Source organism: Telopea speciosissima, chromosome 5 (genome assembly GCF_018873765.1).
Source record: "Telopea speciosissima isolate NSW1024214 ecotype Mountain lineage chromosome 5, Tspe_v1, whole genome shotgun sequence".
Taxonomy (NCBI): Eukaryota; Viridiplantae; Streptophyta; class Magnoliopsida; order Proteales; family Proteaceae; genus Telopea; species Telopea speciosissima.
In genome coordinates this window covers 29,438,171-29,457,338 of record NC_057920.1, presented here as the reverse complement: position 1 = coordinate 29,457,338, position 19,168 = coordinate 29,438,171, and the positions used below count along the sequence as shown (strand labels likewise).

The following is a 19,168-nucleotide window of genomic DNA, read 5'->3' as shown; positions in this document are numbered from 1 at the left end:
AATAATGCTTGTATTTGTCTAGTCCACACTGTACTTTCACTTCCTTTTTTTCCTTTTCATTTTCAACTCCATCTGTCCCTTTTTGTGTCTTTTACCTAGAAGGAAACAAGAATAGCCCGGTAGAGAAATCAAAACTTGGTTGAATCAGAGCAGGTTCCCAATTTTCTTAAAATGAAAAGCAATGAAATTTTGGATTCCCCTTCACATCCTTTTTGCCCTTTTCATTTCTATCTCCATTTGTCCCTTTTGTGTCTTTTACCTAGAAGCAAACAAGCATAGCCCGAAATCAAAACTTGGTCGAAGTCAGAGCAGGTTCCCAATTTTCTTAAAATGAAAAGCAATGAAATTTTAGATCCCAAGCATCCCCCTTTTTTTCATTAGTTGGTTTTTTCACTGCAATCCCAATGAAGCCTTCTTGAGCTCTTTTATGACAGCTCTGTTGAGATTCGATGCTCAAACAAAGGAAAATTTGGGGGGGGCAAGTAAGATGCTCTAGTTGTGGAGAAGTCTATTGCATCCTAATTTCTACCACGTAATGTACTAACTGAAAAGGACTGGTAGAGTCAAAAGAGGGCGGCATATAGTTGTCAGGTGTCAAATTTGGAGTTCTAATTCAATCATTTGACCTTTTATTACACATTTTCCGGTGTAATATCTTAGGGTTGAGAATTGTTTAAACTTTATGTATCCTCATCATTTTTCTTTACTTTATGCTGAATTATTATTGTCACAAATGTTACAAGATAATTATTCTACCACATGGACAAATGATATGTTCATTCTGATGATGTTGGATAGAGACAACATGATTTAGATTAGTCACATATCAAATTTCAGAGTCTAATTCAATACCCCATTTGTATTAGCACACAAGCATTTGTACTGGACACCCTCCCAACTCTTAGTAGAAACAAACAGCTCCCAATTCTGAGTAAAAACAAATGATTTAGATTTAAAAAAACAACCCATAAAAATGGATGACTCAGATTTATCTTATGATTTTCAAAAACATCACATTCCATTGTTACACAGATGACTCACATTTCTTCTACCAAAAAATATATATTAAACTCAAACTATATACATAAATAGGGGAGTGTAAAGAAGCCTACCCACTAAAGTTTGAGTTGTGCCTAACCTGCAGCATAGCAAGTAGGGTCAGTCCCTAGCAATTGAACCCAAGGCCAACTAGACACAAACCCATAAGGCCATAACCCACGACCCATCCTATCAAAACACATAGTCAAATGACCATAATCCCATATTCCATCAGATTCCTTCTACCAAAAAATATATATTAAACTCAAACTATACACATAAATAGGGGAGTGTAAAGAAGCCTACTCACTAATGTTTGAGTTGTGCCTAACCTGCAGCATAGCAAGTAGGGTCAGTCCTTAGCAATTGAACCCAAGGCCAACTAGAAATAAACCCATAAGGCCAACCCACGACCCATCCTATCAAAACACATAGTCAAATGACCATAATCCCATATTCCAACCCAAATATCGTTGATGAAGATTTACCAGTTATCACTGAGGACGATGCTTAACCCGTTGGGTAATGGGAGCCTTTACCCATACCATGAGCATGTTTAACAAGGCTTATTCTGATCTCTTAGAACTAGCTTCTAGGAGGAAGGGAGGCATGACGAACCAGATGTGGCGGTGTTTCCCCCAGATTTCTTCAGTATGGAGACCGTTGTTGGATGTGGAAATTATTCCATAAAGTGAATTGAATCAAAGTGTAGGTTCTACCAGTGCCTTGGTAATCCAAAGACTTTTCAAAAAGAAATGCAAAAATTGCAATGACAAGAACAAGAAAAAGAAGCAATCAAATTAATTTTCTCTCCAGATACATCTTTGGTAAAATGAAGGACTACAGAGATCTTCAATTTGACTTGGAAGGATGCATCATTGCATCTAATAGCACTATTGGAGAGTAACCTCAACAGGTTCTTTTAAGGAAAAGAACAAAAACCATTTACTACTAAGAATAAAAGAAAATAAAAGATAAAAGTAAAGACTTGTTTAATTGATTTGCAGATCCCTTCCTTTGTTTTAAATTTTTCTTGTTATAGGCATCCTCAGGTGGTTTCTGTAGTTACCAGGTAGTTTCATAACTACCCACTTCTATGAGAGGTAGTTTCACAACTACCCACTTCTTTGAGAGCTTGTTGTAACCACCTTGCTGACCGTTCGCCGGTCACTGACCATTTATCAGTCATTGACCGTTTTCGGTCACTGACCATTTTCTGACCGTTTTTCGGTCACTAATTAACATGTTAATCTTGACTGAAATAGATTTCGGTCTATTTCTCTATTGACCAAAATAGACCCAAAATAGGGTGTAAACAGTCGGTTTGAAATCTTTTTTTTGCTTCCAGTCAAGGAACCCATAGGAATAACCTCGCAGCCCCTCCTTCAACATATCTGGTTGGGCCCCACCTCTTTTCATCGTAGAATCTGGCTTATGAAAGCGTAAAGCAAAATGAGGATAAGCCTAGGGTCTTTTTGTTATCATTTTTATCTTTGTTTATGATCGATTTAAAAAAGTCATTAATAAAAATCCATTTCATCTAAAAATGAAAATCGTTTGGTAACCATTAGACATAATATGGTATAGAATAAGAAATCGTTTGGTAACTACCTATGTGTAAACAATTTTGGGATCTAAACACTAGGGTTGCGTAACGACTACATTTAATAGTGTCGGTTTGGGGGTCAAACCATTACTTGAAGAAGCAGAATCTATCATAGCGGAGTAAACAACTGTTAAGATAGATTTGAACCGAAGTGGAGGGAAGACATTGTTGGAGCTTGTTGTGGCTTTCAGAGAAGCAGTGCTTGCACTATCTCTGGGAGAGGCCTCTGAACCATTGAGCCAGAGCATACAAGATAGGAGAGGCGGAAGAACAAGAGGAGGGTTCTAGGGATAGGGTTGCCCAACTCTGGGTTAGATTCATTAGGGAAGAGGGGTAAGAGATTTCAGCCAAGTTCTGTGAGGAATTGGAGGGAGAGTTGTGGCAGAATACGCCATCTACGTTGGCTTGGTGGTGGGAGAGGCAGAGAGGGAAGAAGAGAGAGAAGATAGAGAAGAAGAAGAAGATTAAAGAGGAGAGATGAAAGGGTGTTTGGGATTTGTTGCACAAAGAAAGGTGCTTGAGGGAATTCCTCAAACACTGCAACCTTAAAACTAGAATCAAACTAGAAACAATTATGGAAACCGAAGATCCTTCTTTAGGGTTTCTTGATTTCTTTATTGATGGAATACTCTAATTGAATTACATGGGTGCAAGGACCCCTATTTAGACAAATTTCTCTCCCCAGCCCTCTTTCTCCGATCCTTTCTTGGATCTACCAGATGGCTTTCCTTCTTTGTAAGGTGGTCCCCTTGTGCTCGGATTAGGAAACGCTTCACAAGAGGGAGATCCTCTCCTCGTATCCCGAGATCTGGAATCTTCTCGCATGGGGATTACGGTTACCAGTCACCATCCACTAGGGTGTTTTAAACAGATCTTGCTGATGTGTGTAGACAAGTATAACAGTTTCGCTAGTGGTCTAATCTATTCTGGACGAGGTCTGGTGGCTTGGAGTCCAAGCCACTCCACATGTCATCCTCGGATTGGGTAGATAAAGTATGGTGTATCATTTTCCCCCTACTCCCTTTGTCTTAAATGAGGCATTGGGAGGGTTCTCCATTTCTTCCGTGCAGTGGTGTTTTGGTCTATATGTTCGGTTATCAGCGATCTTTGCTTACTACAAGCCTTCGGTGATGGTCGGTTTACGCTGGTCGATGCTTGGCAGCACTGATCATCGATTATGTGTGAAAATCGCTTCCTCTTTGAGTCGTATTTTGTCTGCTGGTGATCTTAACCTCGGGTAGGGAGAGGGAGTTTCCAAAATAGAGTCGCCATTTGCCGTTGCTTGCACGTGAGTCTGAAATATTTTTTGGATTTCACGCCTTTTAAGGAAAGTTAAAAGGACATCATAAAGTTCAAATTTGAACCTCTTGCTCTCCCGGTGTTTTCCTTGTCAAGGAAGCTTCCCTCATTCGCTAAACACGTGTTTCTCTCGTCTTTTCCCTACATCTTGATCGTTCAATTAAACTCACTGGGTTGATCAGAAGCCTCCATTCTTTTCACAAGGGTATAAAGGATTTTAACTCCTTGGGACTTCTCTCTTCCATCGTTTTCAAGTTCTTGAGCCCAAAAATCTTTGATTCTCTATCTTCATTTTATCCTTGGAAGCTCCTCCGTTCTGCGTTTTTCTTCAACTACACTCCTCTTACTCAAGTAAGTTCTCTTTTTGTTACTTTTACAGTTGATTTATTTTCTTAAAAGATGTCGTCAAGCTCTAAGAAAACTCTAACTCCCAAGTTCGATCGGGATGTAGCTTCTTTGTTCAAAGAATCTGAGAAGTTATACCATGGCCAAGATGTTAGGAAAACCGTTGTGGCTCCACCTAGGGCACGTGGAGAGGTTACTGCAATTCCTAGAGTATCCGCCTTGGTTCACTGGAGTAAGTCTGGTGTTTCCGCTGGTACCTCTGGCCGTAACCCTTCGAAAAAACCTTCTGCTTCCCTAGGGAAAAAAGCTCACCATATTCGCCAACCCCAAGTTGACCCTACCATAGGAAAAGGTGCGGACAAAATCCCCTCGGTACTGAATATGCCTAATGTCGTGGATATTCGAGAAATCTACTCGATTCCAGAGTCAGTTGATCTTAGGGCCGCCTCTCCTGAAGACAGATTAAATACCGAGCATCCTGATGAGGTTAGCCTCATCTCGGACGCCTTTGAGGCTGGCTTCCATTTTCTCCTTCCTGTCTTCCTATCTTCTTAAACATTACGGAGTTGCCCCTAGCCAGTTACTCTCAAACTGTTGGAGATGTGTTGGGGCCTTCATCCTTAGGTGTACTCAGTTAGGTAGACGTTCCTCTCCTGTATTGTTCATTAGGTGTTTTCTGTTGAATTCGCTCAGTGATCATCCTAGGTGGTATTACCTCCGTCAATGCGACCCCTCCATCCCTATTATGGGCAAAATCCCTTCCTCCATCCATGCTAGGAAACAAAAGTTCTTTTGGGCTTCATGCGTAGGACACAGGTTCCCTAATACATGGGGTTCTCCGAACACCTCTGCTCATAACAAGATCCCAATTCTTAACGACGAGGATCTAACAACCCTGGAGATGATAATGGATTCTCTGTGGCCTGTGGAACTAGCCAGCATTGACGCCCTAGACATGTCCGAGTTGGAGAGGGGTGAGCGCCCTTGGATTTTCTCTCTCTCTCTTTCCCACCTTTTTATAGATTCTTACTTGGGTGTGCTAATTCTTTCCTCCTTGTTTGATGGAGTGGATTTCGATTTGGACACCATTACCACATTCATGGAGATGGAGAACCTCCAAGTTACTGGGGACATGGTCACCTCCCCTCCGCCTCTGAAGAAGAAGAAGAAGAGGAAGGAAGTTCCAACCGAGCATAGGAAGGATCTTCTGAGGAAGGAGCTTAAGAAGAATGCCCCTCCCCCAATTTCTGAAGGCCGCAAGAATCAAGGCCATTATTCGAGTAAGATGAAGGCACTCCCATCTACTGAGCATGTTGTTCAGGAGGAGGCTCCTCTCACGGTCCTCAGTGGTGCCCCTTTGCTTGAGGGCACTGAAAAGAATAAGGGCAAAGAGAAGGTGTCTTCAGACATGTTTGTCCCCGAGTGGTCGGTACGAGCTGATCAAAAAGTGATTGGGGACGCCAAGGCTGCTGACCAGATGGTGCTGTTTTGTATTCCTCCAACTGATCGGGATGCCTTCTCCAATATGGATGATGACACGTTGGAGAGTACCGCCCTTGCACGGGCTTATGAGGTAACACTTTCCTCCTTTGGGGATCTCAGTGCTCTTAACTTGTCTTTACTAACTTTTTCTCGTCCCAGGCTTTGGCTTTCGCCTCTAGGTTGGTACATCGGAAGAGGAGGATCACCTCCATGTACAGACAGCTGGAGAAGGATTGCAAGGATTTGAAGTGAACTTGTGATGACAAAAATGAGTAGATCCATACTCTTGCCGATGATGTTAAATCGCTAACAGAGGAAAAGGTGGTTGTGGAGAAGGCCTTTGAAGTGGCAGATAAAGGTCGTGTCGATGCCGAGAAACATGTTGAGGTCCTCACCCTATCCAACAAAACGGTTGAGGAGGAGTTAAATAAGAAGACCCAACTGGTGGAGAGCCAGAAAATGGAAATCGCTGAGTTGAAGTCCAGGTTAGAGGAAGTCAAGAATTCAACTAAGGTTGTCGGTGCTAAGGCATTGAAAGCCTATCTTTGCTCGGAGGAGAACACCAAGGAGCATATGAAGACTTCTTTCAAGGTTTTTCTGTAGGTGGCACATTCCATCTGGTTGCAGGTGAAAGAGAAGAAGCTCGATTTGGACTTCTAGGGCATGAGGGAGGTGGAACAGATGCTCGCCAGGTTAAAGGTTGGTGCCTTCATTCCTACCTCGACAAGGGGAGAATTGATAATTCCAGTGCCACGTGCTTCCTCGGGGACTATTAATGTGGAGGGCTCTGAAGCTGTTGGGTCCACTTCTATAGCGGAGGCTGAATAGACCTTTGCAAGGGGTACTGAGCACGTTAAGATGGTAGGGGAAGATTCCGCGCAAGATGCCGGGAGAGGCACCGAGCAAGGCGTCCCCCCACCGAAGGGACCCTCTTCTTCTCGACCCGCGGATAAAGCGATGTCAACATCTAATGCTCAGGATCCGAAGGATCTAGCCCTAGTTTAGCTTCCTTCACTTCTCTCTTTTTTTTTTTTTTTTTAGACCATGTCATTTTGTTATTTTGTACCTGTAATTCATCATACCTGTTCTTAATGGAAAACCTTTTCTGGGCTTCTTTGTTCTATGCTCATCTCCACACTTATATTATCTGATCATGACCTTTACATTTTGCATATATGACTATATCTCCATGCCCGATGTTGTACAATCTAATGTTGCGGAGCGAGAACAAGAACTGCAAGCTCAGATAAAGATGTATACAACTTCAAATGCTGCCCTGTTGAAGTTCAAATCCCAACTTAAATGTGAGTTAGTGGCGGTTGTAACTTGCACACTCTTATATATTTGAATAAATGGAATCTTCACTTCTTGGTTACTTAGCTTCTATTGTCGGTATTACTCATGCCACCATTATCGCTGCAGTTTTACTTCACTTCACTGTAGCTTTGCTTTGCTTGTAGTGTGACTTATTAACACAGTCAGGAGAAAATCACTTCTCTTTGTGGCACAAATTACCACTAGGATGAAATTCACCTTTATAGTTGGGAGATCTTTATGTTATTTTGGTTATGTCCCTTGGATGCTTGTTTGTAATTTCCAACGCAGAACATTTATTATCTTTGCCCCTTTGACACTTCGTTTACTGCACTATTAATGGGACTCGAACAGACGCTGAACTGTCGCATCTCTTCCAAAATCTTTCCATAGGTTTTGAAAAACGCAGGTGCAATGGGGACTTGCCGTGTGGTCCCTGGCAGTTACTTCCCTTAAATTCAGAATATCACCTTTTGGGATTCCCTTTCGATCTGGACCATCCGTGCCTACATAAATAGCGGTTTTTCCCTCTTTTCCCTTTACCACCTTCTGCTTCTTCTCTTTAGAACAGAGTCATGGACCTTCTTTGCTGGTTTCTTCCCTGCACTTCTCTTGATGCCCTCTTATTTCTCTGGTGTTACTACTGTCATTGCTTCTATGGCTATAGCGGATGCCATTTCTTGGGTGTTGACTCTCAGTTTTATGGCCCTGCTTTCAACTCCAATCTTTAATCGACATTTGCCCTCACAGCTTTGATCTTCAATCGACACACTGTATCTTTCGTACTTCCAAGCTGGGGGGGGCTGCATCTTTGTGTAGTGTGCCCGCGTCAATGCTCGGAGCGGTCATGCTACTATAGAGAGAAGGAGAGTCTTAAGGTGGTTGTTTCCTTCCTCCCCTAACCTCCTCAAAATTCGAGGGTGGAAGATTTGCATAAGCAATGTACTGGAGGATCAAAGCCGGAGCCTTTCTTGTCGTCTTCAACCTCCTCGTTTCTCATGGGGGTAGCAATCCACCAGTGGGATCCATTCTATTGTCAGAGGAGCTCAAAGGCATCTGTATGGATTTCCATTTGGTGAACGGTCTTCTCAAGGCTTCTCGGGCTCGCATTGGGCCACAGGAGGGCACGCCATGTATGTCTGGGTTGATTGTAGCCCGTACGGCATCCTCTTTATGGCTACTCCTGTCTCACGCTTCTGGGCCCCTCTTTCCCTTATCCCCCAGATCTGATTTTTGGCGAGTTAAGGTGATGCTCTGCGTGCTTGTGGATTAGGCGCACCTTGTTCCTGCTTCGTTTTCGCTGCAAGGAAGACGTGTTCACTGGGAGCCGAACACCCCCAAGTGTTCACTGGGAGCTGAACACCACCGATTCCCATTCGCCAGACTTTGTATAGCCTTAAGTTCTCATCTTAACATTGTAAAATGATGATGTATTTGTTGCTTTTTTGGTACCCCATTTCTATATTGTAAGAAGTTCCCCTTTAATAAATGAATCTTCTTAATTTTCTTCTGTTATCCATGATGCTTTGGCTTGTGTATTTTTCTCTTCATACTGTTGTTTTCATCATGAGCTATCTATGTTTGAACTTACTGAGATACCGACCATTCTTGTCAAAAGTAACTTTATGGTTTGGAGACCATGAATTCTTTTGTGGAACGCTGATATGGCCTAACTCGACCATAATTTTTTGTTGTCGAATGCCAATATGGTGCAATTCACCACTATGATCGGATGACCATTAATTTCTATTGTGGAACGCCACTATGGTGCACCTCACCACTATGGTCGGATGACCATTAATTTCTATTGTAGAACGCCACTATGGTGTAACTCACCACTATGGTCGATAACCATTAATTTCTATTGTGGAGCACCATTATGGTGCAACTCACTATTATGGTCGGATGACCATTAATTTCTATTGTGGAACACCACTATGGTGCAACTCACTATTATGGTTGGATGACCATTAACTTCTATTGTGGAACACCACTATGGTGTAACTCACCAATATGGTCAGATGACCATTAATTTCTATTGAGGAACGCCACTATGGTGCAACTCACCATTATGGTCGGGTGACCATTAATTTCTATTGTGGAACACCACTATGGTGCAACTCACCATTATGGTCGGATGACCATTAATTTCTATTATGGAATGCCACTATGGTGCAACTCACCATTATGGTTGGATGACCATTAATTTCTATTGTGGAACGTCATTATGGTGCAACTCACCATTATGGTTAGATGACCATTAATTTCTTGTTGCTATTTTGCACATTGATAACAACAAGTAAATTCTTGCTATATTGCTTATAAAAATGAATCATTGCTCATAAAAATGAATCACAAATACTGATGCCTTTATTAAATGTAATAACCTGAGCATTTGAAATAATCCAAAGTTGATTTGGGACAAATGAGGACTGAGGATTGACCTTTACTGATAGAATTTTCTCAAATTTTCTAAGTTCCAAGACCGTGGTATGGGTACCCCCTCCAAAGTCTCCAAATGATAAGCTCCTAGGGCCACTAGTTTGGAGATTCTGTATGGTCCTTCCCAATTGGGCACTAGCTTTCCCATGGCTCTTAGATCAGAGGCTTCTACTTTGCGAAGCATCAGGTCTCCTTGGTGAAACATTCTTGGTTTCACCTTTGCATTATAATGGCGCGTTGTTCGTTGTTAGTGCGTGACATTCCTTACATATGTTGTCTCTCTGATTTCCTCTAACAGGTCCAAATTTGTTCTCAGATTTTCACCATTAGTCTCTGGGTCATAGAGTTGTACCCTTAGAGAAGTTTCTCCAATTTCCATATGAAACACTGCTTTAGTTCCGTATGTCAGCATAAAGGGTTTCACCTGTTGCAAGTCTTGTGGTTGTCTGATATGCCCATAGGATGCTCGGTAACTCCTCAACCCACAATTCTTTAACTGTCTCTAACTTCTTTTTGATCCCATCCAGCAGGAATTTGTTCATGGCTTCCACTAAGCCATTAGATTGGGGATGTGCTACTGAAGTCTTATGCAGCTAAATTTCATACCGATCACTAAACTCCTTGAACTTCTGCTCAAATTTCTTCCCATTATCTGTGATAAGGGTTCTCGGGATTCCATATCTGTAGATGACATAATGGAGGAAGAACTTCCACACCTTCGCGACTGAGATTAAGGCCAACACCTCTGCCTCTACCCACTTGGTGATGTAATCTACTACTACTACCACGAATTGTCTACCTCCTGACGCCTTTGGGAATGGATCTAAAACGTCCATCCCCCATTGTACAAAAGGTAGTGGACTAGTGATGGAGGTGAGCTCCGTCGCCGGTTGGCGGGTGATCAGTGCGAAGGTTTGACATTTGATGCATTTACGTACAAAACTCATTGCCTCTATTTGTAAATATGGCCAAAAATACCCTTGCCTGATGACCTTGTAAGCTAACGCTATGCCCTCAAGTGTTGTCCATAAATGCCAGTATGAATTCCCTAAGCACATACTCTGCTTCTAATGGCCTAAGGCATTTTAAATAAGGCATGGCGTAAGCTTTTTTATAAAGTCCCCCCTCGATCATAGTGAACCGTGCTTCTCTCATTCTTATCTTCTTAGCTTCTTCTTTGTTGGTTGAAAGTATGCTCCCTTGGAGATATGCCATGAGAGGATCCATCCAGCAAGGTTCAATGTCAATAGGAAATACATTCTCGGTTTCTTCTATACTTGGTGCGCTGTGAATGTCTATATACACTGTTCGACCTAACTCTTGAAAATCTGAGGTGGCTAGCCTGGACAACACATCCGCTGATGTGTTCTGTGCCAGGGGCACCTGCAAGATTTGAAAGTAAGCAAACCCAGTTATTAAGTCGCATATCTTCTTTAGATACTACGTCATGTGCTATTCTTTTACTTCATATTTACCATTCACTTGATTGACCACCAACTGAGAATCGTTGTGCACCATGATATTCTTCACCATTAGTCTCTTCGCCAGGTTCAAACCGGCAATTAGGGCCTCATACTCAGCTCCATTATTTGTAGTTTGGAACTTGAATTTCAATGCATACTGCACCAAAAAGCCTCCTGGACTTGTTAATATCAACCCTGCGCCGCATTCGCTGCTGCTAAATGAACCATCCACATACAAAGTCCAGGATTCTGCGGGCTCTAGATGGTCGGCATTCACTACCATTTCATCGTCTGACAAGATGCATTCGACAACAAAGTACATTAATGCCTGGGCCTTGATAGCTGTACAGGGTTTGTATTGGACATCAAATTCTCCAAGTTCCAACAACCATGCCACCATACGTCCCGAATGATCGTGCTTTGCCAAAATTTTCTTTAATGGCTGGTTTGTCACCACCTCTATAGTATAAGCTTGAAAGTAAGGCCTCAGCTTCCGTGCAGCCATGATCAGAACATAAGCATGCTTCTTTATATTGCTATACCTGGTCTCTACATCTAAGAGCGCCTTGTTGACCTAGTAGATTGGCTTTTGCACCCGACCATCACCTTTGACTAGCACTGCACTTATAGCCACCGCGGTAATGGCTAAATAGAGCTGGAGCACATCCCTCAGGTCAGGCTTGGTCAAGAGTGGTGGGTTGGCCAAATATTTCTTCAAGTCTATAAACGCCTTCTGACATTCTTCTATCCATTCGAAAGTGAGTTTGACTCCCTTTGCTTGTCTTTCCTATGCTCTATTCTTCAGCGCCTTAAAGAAAGGGAGACACCGATCTCCAGAAGCCGAGATAAACCTCCCGGGCGCCGCTACTCTTCCTGTTAGCTCTTGTAAGCCTTTGATTCTGCCCGGTGGCCGCATTTCCAATGTAGCTTTGATTTTGGCTGGATTTGCCTCTATCCCTTTCTTTAACACCATGAAACCAAGGAATTTGCTTGAAGTCACCCCAAACGCGCACTTGGCTGGATTCAGCATCATTTTTTTTTTCCTTAAGACTCGGAACGCCTTTTCCAGATCAGTCATGTTTGAGTTAAAATAATACTGCAAGCGTACGGGTCAATCGTAGCTTCGGGTCGAACACGAGGAGATATACGCTACTCTATTTAACTAACTTAAAAGTAATGCAAAGTGAACCAAATTAAAGTGTTAAATTAAACTAATTAAACTAATAAAAATTAATGCATCCTAACTCATAAGCATCTAACAAAATTAAGGGATTAAATTGGTGTCCTAACACATGAGCATCTAACCTATCAAACTAATGCAAATTGAAATGAATAAAAATGCAACCACACATAATAACCACATAAAAAGGAATAAGGGAATAAAAGTGCATCCACAAACCACAACCATATTAAAAAAAAATAAAAGAAATAGAGGGATAAGAAGAAGAAGATAGAGAGAGATACAGGAGAGGGAGAATGAGATGAAGGGTTTAGAGAATGAGATACCTTGATGTGCTTGAACCAAATTGAACTTGCTTGCATGAATACTTGAATAAACTTACCATGGCTTCCTCTTCTAAATCTCCAAGTCTTGTTATCAACATAGGAACTTAGACTAGGAAGCTTTAAACTAAAGCTATTACAACCATTACACTAGACTTATGAAATCAAAACTAAGAACTTGAAAGAAGTAATCTTATGAAATCAAAACTAAAAGTTAGAAAGCCAAAAATCACAATTTAGAAGGAAAAGAAGAGAAGAAATTTCACTAAATGAATGAGCAACATTACAAAGGAGAGGGTAGGGGTATTTATAGAGGGAAGAGAGGAGAAGAGAGAAGAGGGAAGTGTAAGAGAAATATTCCCTAAGAAAAGAGAATATTCTCTTCTCTTTCTCCTTTACATTGCCTTGAATCCCAAAAAAAAAGAAAAAAAATAGAAAAAGGGAGAGAAAAGTATCCTAGATACATAAACCTTCTATTTATTAAAAAGTAACTTTCTAATTCTAACTTGTGCTTCCTTCGTTTGTAGATATCTTCTCCAAACAATAAGATCAAGGCATCTTTGACCTTTCAACCTTTCATAGATGAGAGAATATCTTTCAAAAGAAATCTATCCCAAGTAGAATTCCAAAAGTGCCCTTGAAAAGTTGGAGGAGAGAGAGAGCAAGGGTGATGACTAGGATTCCACTCACAATTAATGAAATGTATATCTGTCCTTCAAAAATCATGGAGTATGGGATGCTTATATGGGCCTCACTGTTGTATTCCTTACGAAAAATCACCTAAAATAGATCCAAATTTCGTCCAATTTGGAATTCGGGAGCCCAAGATATCTCAAGTTGAAGTTGGACTGCTCCAGAGCCTTTCAAATGGAATCTTTCGGCTGACAGAAAGATAACTTCTGATAATTTGGCTAAGGCCCCTGGAATCCGAACTTCCACTTTATTTTGTCCCCGGTCGACTGTTAATAATTACAAATAAACCCATATCCACGAAAACGGTCGTAACTTCTTCGTTTCAACTCGGAATCAAGTGCCATTCGAACCGTTGCGAAGCTGACTCGACGGGCTACGCATCCACACTATTAACACCTCAAAATTATACTAAGGGCCCATTGTAATCACATTCAAATTTAATTGATTGGCGTGATTCTTTCAATGCTCAATCCAAACTTGGTTTTCTCGACTCCTGGGCGCCTACGGCTATTCTTAGCATTTTTTGCTCCATTTTCACAAGAATTCACCTAAAACCTGAAAAGCACAAGAAAGCACCAAAGTAACTCTGTCCAATGTGGTAAAATATATGCTTTATACCCTAAGATTTCATACATAAATGTTCTCATCAAATTCCCCCACACTTGAACGTTACTTGTCCTCAAGTAAAGCAAAAGAAAAACTAATCTAGAATGTAAAAAATCCTAACTCACTTTCGTAGGAATCACGGTTGCACTAGCATGTGGAACAAGCTTTTAAACCCTTAGGTTACCCCTAGTGGACGAGTTGTGTCTCTTGGGTGTTTACAGTGAATATACACCCAAAATTCAATAAGAAAGAATTCTACAAATTTTAATCATGGCATAAGTAGGATAGTGCACATAATCCCAAAAAGTGCTCAACTAAAGATCAAGGAGCCAAATGTTCCCCCACACTTGAATTTTGTCACCCCACATCAATTCAAATAACAAGCATGCATCAAGGTCAAGGGATCTCCTCATATTTTCTGAACACTACTCACCTTCAAGTAAACCACTCATAACATTGATTGAACCAAAGACTTAGGCTTTGAGTATTTTTTACCACACTTTCTTTTCAGGCATTAAGGCAAAAGCTTTTCTTTCTCAACAACAAACTCTATTTCTACTCCACTACTGTTATCTGAATGACATGGTGGAGCATACACCAGACACCCAAATACTTGGTAGCTTCGCTTTTTGCATATAAAGACATTGAGACATTAATGCAATAGTTTTTTTTTTTTTTTTTTGAGTTTCTTTCCAAGGAATTTCGATCAAATCACCCTGCTTCATGAGGCACAATGTCATGTCTAGTCCCAAGGAATTCCACTTTCTTCTTCTTCTTTTCTTTTTTTTTCTTTTTTTTCTTTTTTTTTTTTTTTTTTTTTATCACTTTCATGCCTTGCCTTGCCACAAACAAATTGATCTCAACTACTAGCCAAAAGATTAAGGGGTCCATAAAACACATAGAGGAATCTAACCATCAAATGAAGTAGCACTCATATTTTCAAACTCAATCCCCATCACCGAATACAAACCAACTACCGTCCTTGAAAAGGGATTTTTTATTATTTCGCATGTTAGGGAACCTAATTCCCTCTTTCTCTCGCTTTGCAATCAAAGAGACTTATGCACATAACCAAACTATTGTCACAATCAAAATTCATAAAATTCACCAATTAAGCCCAACACCCCCTCCCCACACTTAATTCATACAGTGTCCTCAATGCATGCAGAAAATAAAGAATAAGGACTAGGGAGGAGATGAGGGGACTTACCAGATATAATCAACAAAGAGGATCATGAAGAGTCATGAGCTCTACAAAAAGTACTAGGGGTAGCAACAGAAACTTCAGTTCATGGCCGGTAAATGTAGAAAGAGCTTTAGAACCAGAAAATACTCAACCATGAATTTTAGTAAAGCGAGAAATAACATGGAGGTTAAGCACACATGAGTAATACCCAACAGTAAACTCTGTCCACATGAGACAGTGGAAAATGAAAGCATTAAAACTCAAGCCATATATCCGTCCATTTTCTCCCAAGGTTAATACAGAATGCATGTCATTATCGCAAAAACCAACCAAGAATGGATCACAGTAAGAATAAAAAGGATTATGAAAAACCTCATCAAAATATTCATAAAAAATCAATCCTAGCAATAAAACTATCCGCCCTTTGCATAACTTGGTTTTCCAAATCAGGATCACGATAATATGCTTGGGGAGCATCATGACTAACATTGTCCTCTTCAATAAAATCACAAACCGAGGAGGTTTGGACCAATCAACATATGGAACAATATGGGGGAATCAAATATGAAGGGTTGAGGAATGGATGTGGATAGGGGTTCAAGGGGCTCCAATGGTGGTTTGATGCTCCAGACCTCAGATAAGGTGGTGTCATCAACACCTTCTAATTCCTTCGTACAGCCCTGAAATCCCAAATCAAAATTAAAAAAGAGTCTCATCATCTAGGAATTTCTGAAGCACATGTACCTCTTCATCCATATCAGGCTGCCTGTCCAACCTGAACACATTAAAATCCACAGAGGTATTGCCAAAAGATAATTTTATGAGACCATTCCTGCAATTGATTAAAGCATTACTGGTAGCTAGGAATGGCCTACCCAAGATGATAGGGATTTGGTCCTTGAAGTTGGTAGTAGGTTGGGTATCTAAAACAATAAAATCCACAGGAAAAATAAATTTCCCAACCTTCAATAGAACATCCTCAATCATCCCCTTAAGAACTTTAACCAACCTATCTGCAAGTTGGAGAGTAATTTTGGTCGATTTTAGCTCTCCCAATCCCAATTGTTGGTAGACATGATAAGGCAATATGTTCACACTTGCACCAAAATCCAATAAGGCATGATCAATGGTGGTGTTGCCTATAGTGCAAGAGATGGTGGGGCTTCCAGGATCCTTATGCTTGGCTGCTATCAGCTGTGCGATGAGAGAAATAATATTAGCAGCCAAGAATGTCTTTTTGGGCACACTAATGGTTCGCTTTTGGGTGCACAAGTCTTTGAGGACTTTAGCATAAGTGGGGACCTAGGCTATAACATCCAATAGAGGAATGTTTACCTAAACCTGTTTAAAAACATCCAAAATTTTCTCCACAAAAGGAGACTTCTTGCCAACCAACCTATTTGGGAAAGGGGTAGGTGGGGTATAAACTCTTTCAGGGGTGGTCTCTTTCACTTTCTCAACAGAATCATCTTTGGTTTCCTCAACCAAATCATCTGGAATTACTTCAGGTTCAATAGACGAACCAGGAACAGAAGGTACTACAACGGCCTCTTCAGAAGGGGGAGAATCAGCAGGAGTATGAGATGGTAAAGACTGAGGTGCACTAGCCTGTTGATACTCACGGCCACTCCGTAAAACATATATTGCATTTACCTGGTTGGAGGGCCCTTGATGTTGTTGACCTTGTACAACATTAACTGGAGGAGCTTGGGTACCTTGTTGAATATGAACCTGATGCCTAGGATTTGGCTCAGGTTGGCTAGGTAACTTCCCTGTTTCCCTCTCATGCAAGATTGTGACAATCTGAGTGAGCTGTCTCTCCATATTATTTTGGTTTGTCATGAGAAGGGCTATCTTGTTGTCCATCTCATTCAGTCTTGTTGCCTCTTCTGTATTGGTTAACCCTAGGGGTTGCTGATAAGGTGCAAGGAGAGGAGGCCTAGCAGAATTAATTGAAGGTCCTAGATGAGGACGAGGGGGGAAGGGGTGAGGAGACATACCTTGGCTTTGTGGTGCAAAGTTGGGCCTTTGGAGACCAAGCTGGCCTTGATGGTTAAAGTTGGATGGGTCTACTTAATTCCCTTGATTCCAGGAGAAATTGGGGTGATTTCTCCATCCTGGATTATAAGTATTGCTATATGGGTTATTTTGGTAGAGAGCACTTACATTCTAAGTGTTGGAATTGCCCACAAAGGTGTTGAGGCATCCCTCCAAAAGATGTGTAGGGGTTTGGCACCAACTGCATATTGACACATGATTGACCTGGTTGACCTGGTTAATCGGTATAGACTCTTTAAGAACTATGGACTCCAACCTTTTTATGAGGCTGTCAAGTTTGGCCTCCTTGGCTGGCATACCCATAATGAGATACCCCTTAGTGGTCCATTCAGCCTCTTGGGAAGATTCTCACTCCCTAGTCTTATCAGCCAAGTTGGTTAAGAATGTCCATGCATCATTTTCCTCAGAAAAAGAAGTAAAGCCTGCAGGACACATGGACTCTACAAGTTGCTTGGTCTGAAAGTCAATACTCTCATAAATAATTTGGCATAGCTGCCACAAGTCAAAACCATGGTGAGGGCATTCTAAGAGGAGGTCCTTGAATCTTTCCATGAATTTAGAAAAGGACTCTTGCGATTTCTGCCTAAACTAGAGTATGTCACTCTTGAGTTTATTGGTCTTGTAAAGAGGGAAAATTTTTCTCAAGAAGGCAATGGTGAACTCATCCCATGTATTAATGGAATTTGTTGGCAGTCCATAGAGCCACTTCTTGGCCTGGACTTTCAGGGCAAAGGGTATAAATCTAAGCCTAACTGCATCATCAGTCAAATTCTAGACCTTAATTAGAACACAGACCTCCTCAAATTCCCTAAGGAAGAGATATGCATCTTCATTGGCCATCCCATGGAAGTGGGGTAGCATGCTAATGAAGTTGGTCTTGAGTTCATAATTGTTTCCTGTAACAGGTGGTAAGTTGATGCAAGAAGGCTGTGCAGCCCTAGTAGGGTAGAACCTATCCTTAAGAGTCTTGGGTTATTGGTCACCCATGGTCAAAGGTGGGGTCAAAGGTAGTGGAGAAGGTGGTATTCTAATAAGATGATTACTTGAATCACGAGTCCACACTGAAGCCACCTAAATAGATATGAGGTCTCCTTTAGAAAATTAAAGAAAAATAAAAGACTTAGAAAGAATCACCAAAAATAAGAGGGAGTCCAAGGTAGATAGTGCATCTATCCCTCAAAAATCGAAACAATGGTTCCAAAGCTGTAAGGATGCCATATAGGTTGACAACAAGGGAACCTATATAGTCTTCTATAGCCACCTATATGCGACTCCAAGTGGATTCTAATGTAGGGTGGATGACTACTATACGTTTTTGTCTCCAAACTCACTCACTATGTCACTTTCCTGTTATCAAGAGTGGTCACCTCCAAAGATAAGTCACATGCCAATCCACCCAACCAAGTCAAGATGTAGCGTCATAGGTGACTTAATCTTATGAGGGACACCAAAAGATGGAGGGTTGGGGCATATGAAGGACTTTAGATTAGGCGCACACTATTTGAAACAGAAGAGAAACAAGAAGAGGGTTTCAAAAACTTTTTTTTTTTTTTTTTAGAAGAAAAGGTAAAATAAAATAAAGAACTTCAAATTACTTAAAAATCAGAAAAATAAAGTGGACAATAATCTCCCCGGCAACGGCGCCAAAAACTTGTTTGAGTTAAAATAATACCGCAAGTGTACGGATCAATCGTAGCTACGGGTCGAACACGAGGAGATATACCCCACTCTATTTAACTAACTTAAAAGTAATGCAAAGTGAACCAAATTAAAGTGTTAAATTAAACTAATTAAACTAATGAAAATTAATGCATCCTAACTCATAAGCATCTAACAAAATTAAGGGATTAAATTGGCGTCCTAACATATGAGCATCTAACCTATCAAACTAACGCAAATTGAAAGGAATAAACATGCAACCACACATAATAACCACATAAAAAGGAAGGAGAAGAAGAAGAAGAAGATAGAGAGGGATAGAGGAGAAGGAGAATGAGATTAAGGGTTTAGAGAATGAGATACCTTGATGTGCTTGAACCGGATTGAACTTGCTTGCATGAATACTTGAATAAACTTACCATGGCTTCCTCTTCTAAATCTCCAAGTCTTGTCATCAACATAGGAACTTAGACT

The 19,168-nt window shown here is 41.0% G+C and overlaps 1 non-coding gene across 1 annotated transcript; it reads left to right on the top strand.

Annotated features, from left to right (window-relative positions):
- The first annotated feature begins 17,540 nt into the window (after positions 1-17,540).
- Positions 17,541-17,647, top strand: LOC122663509. Its single transcript, XR_006333174.1, has one exon. It is a non-coding gene; the product is annotated as a small nucleolar RNA R71 (small nucleolar RNA).
- The last annotated feature ends 1,521 nt before the right edge of the window (positions 17,648-19,168 follow it).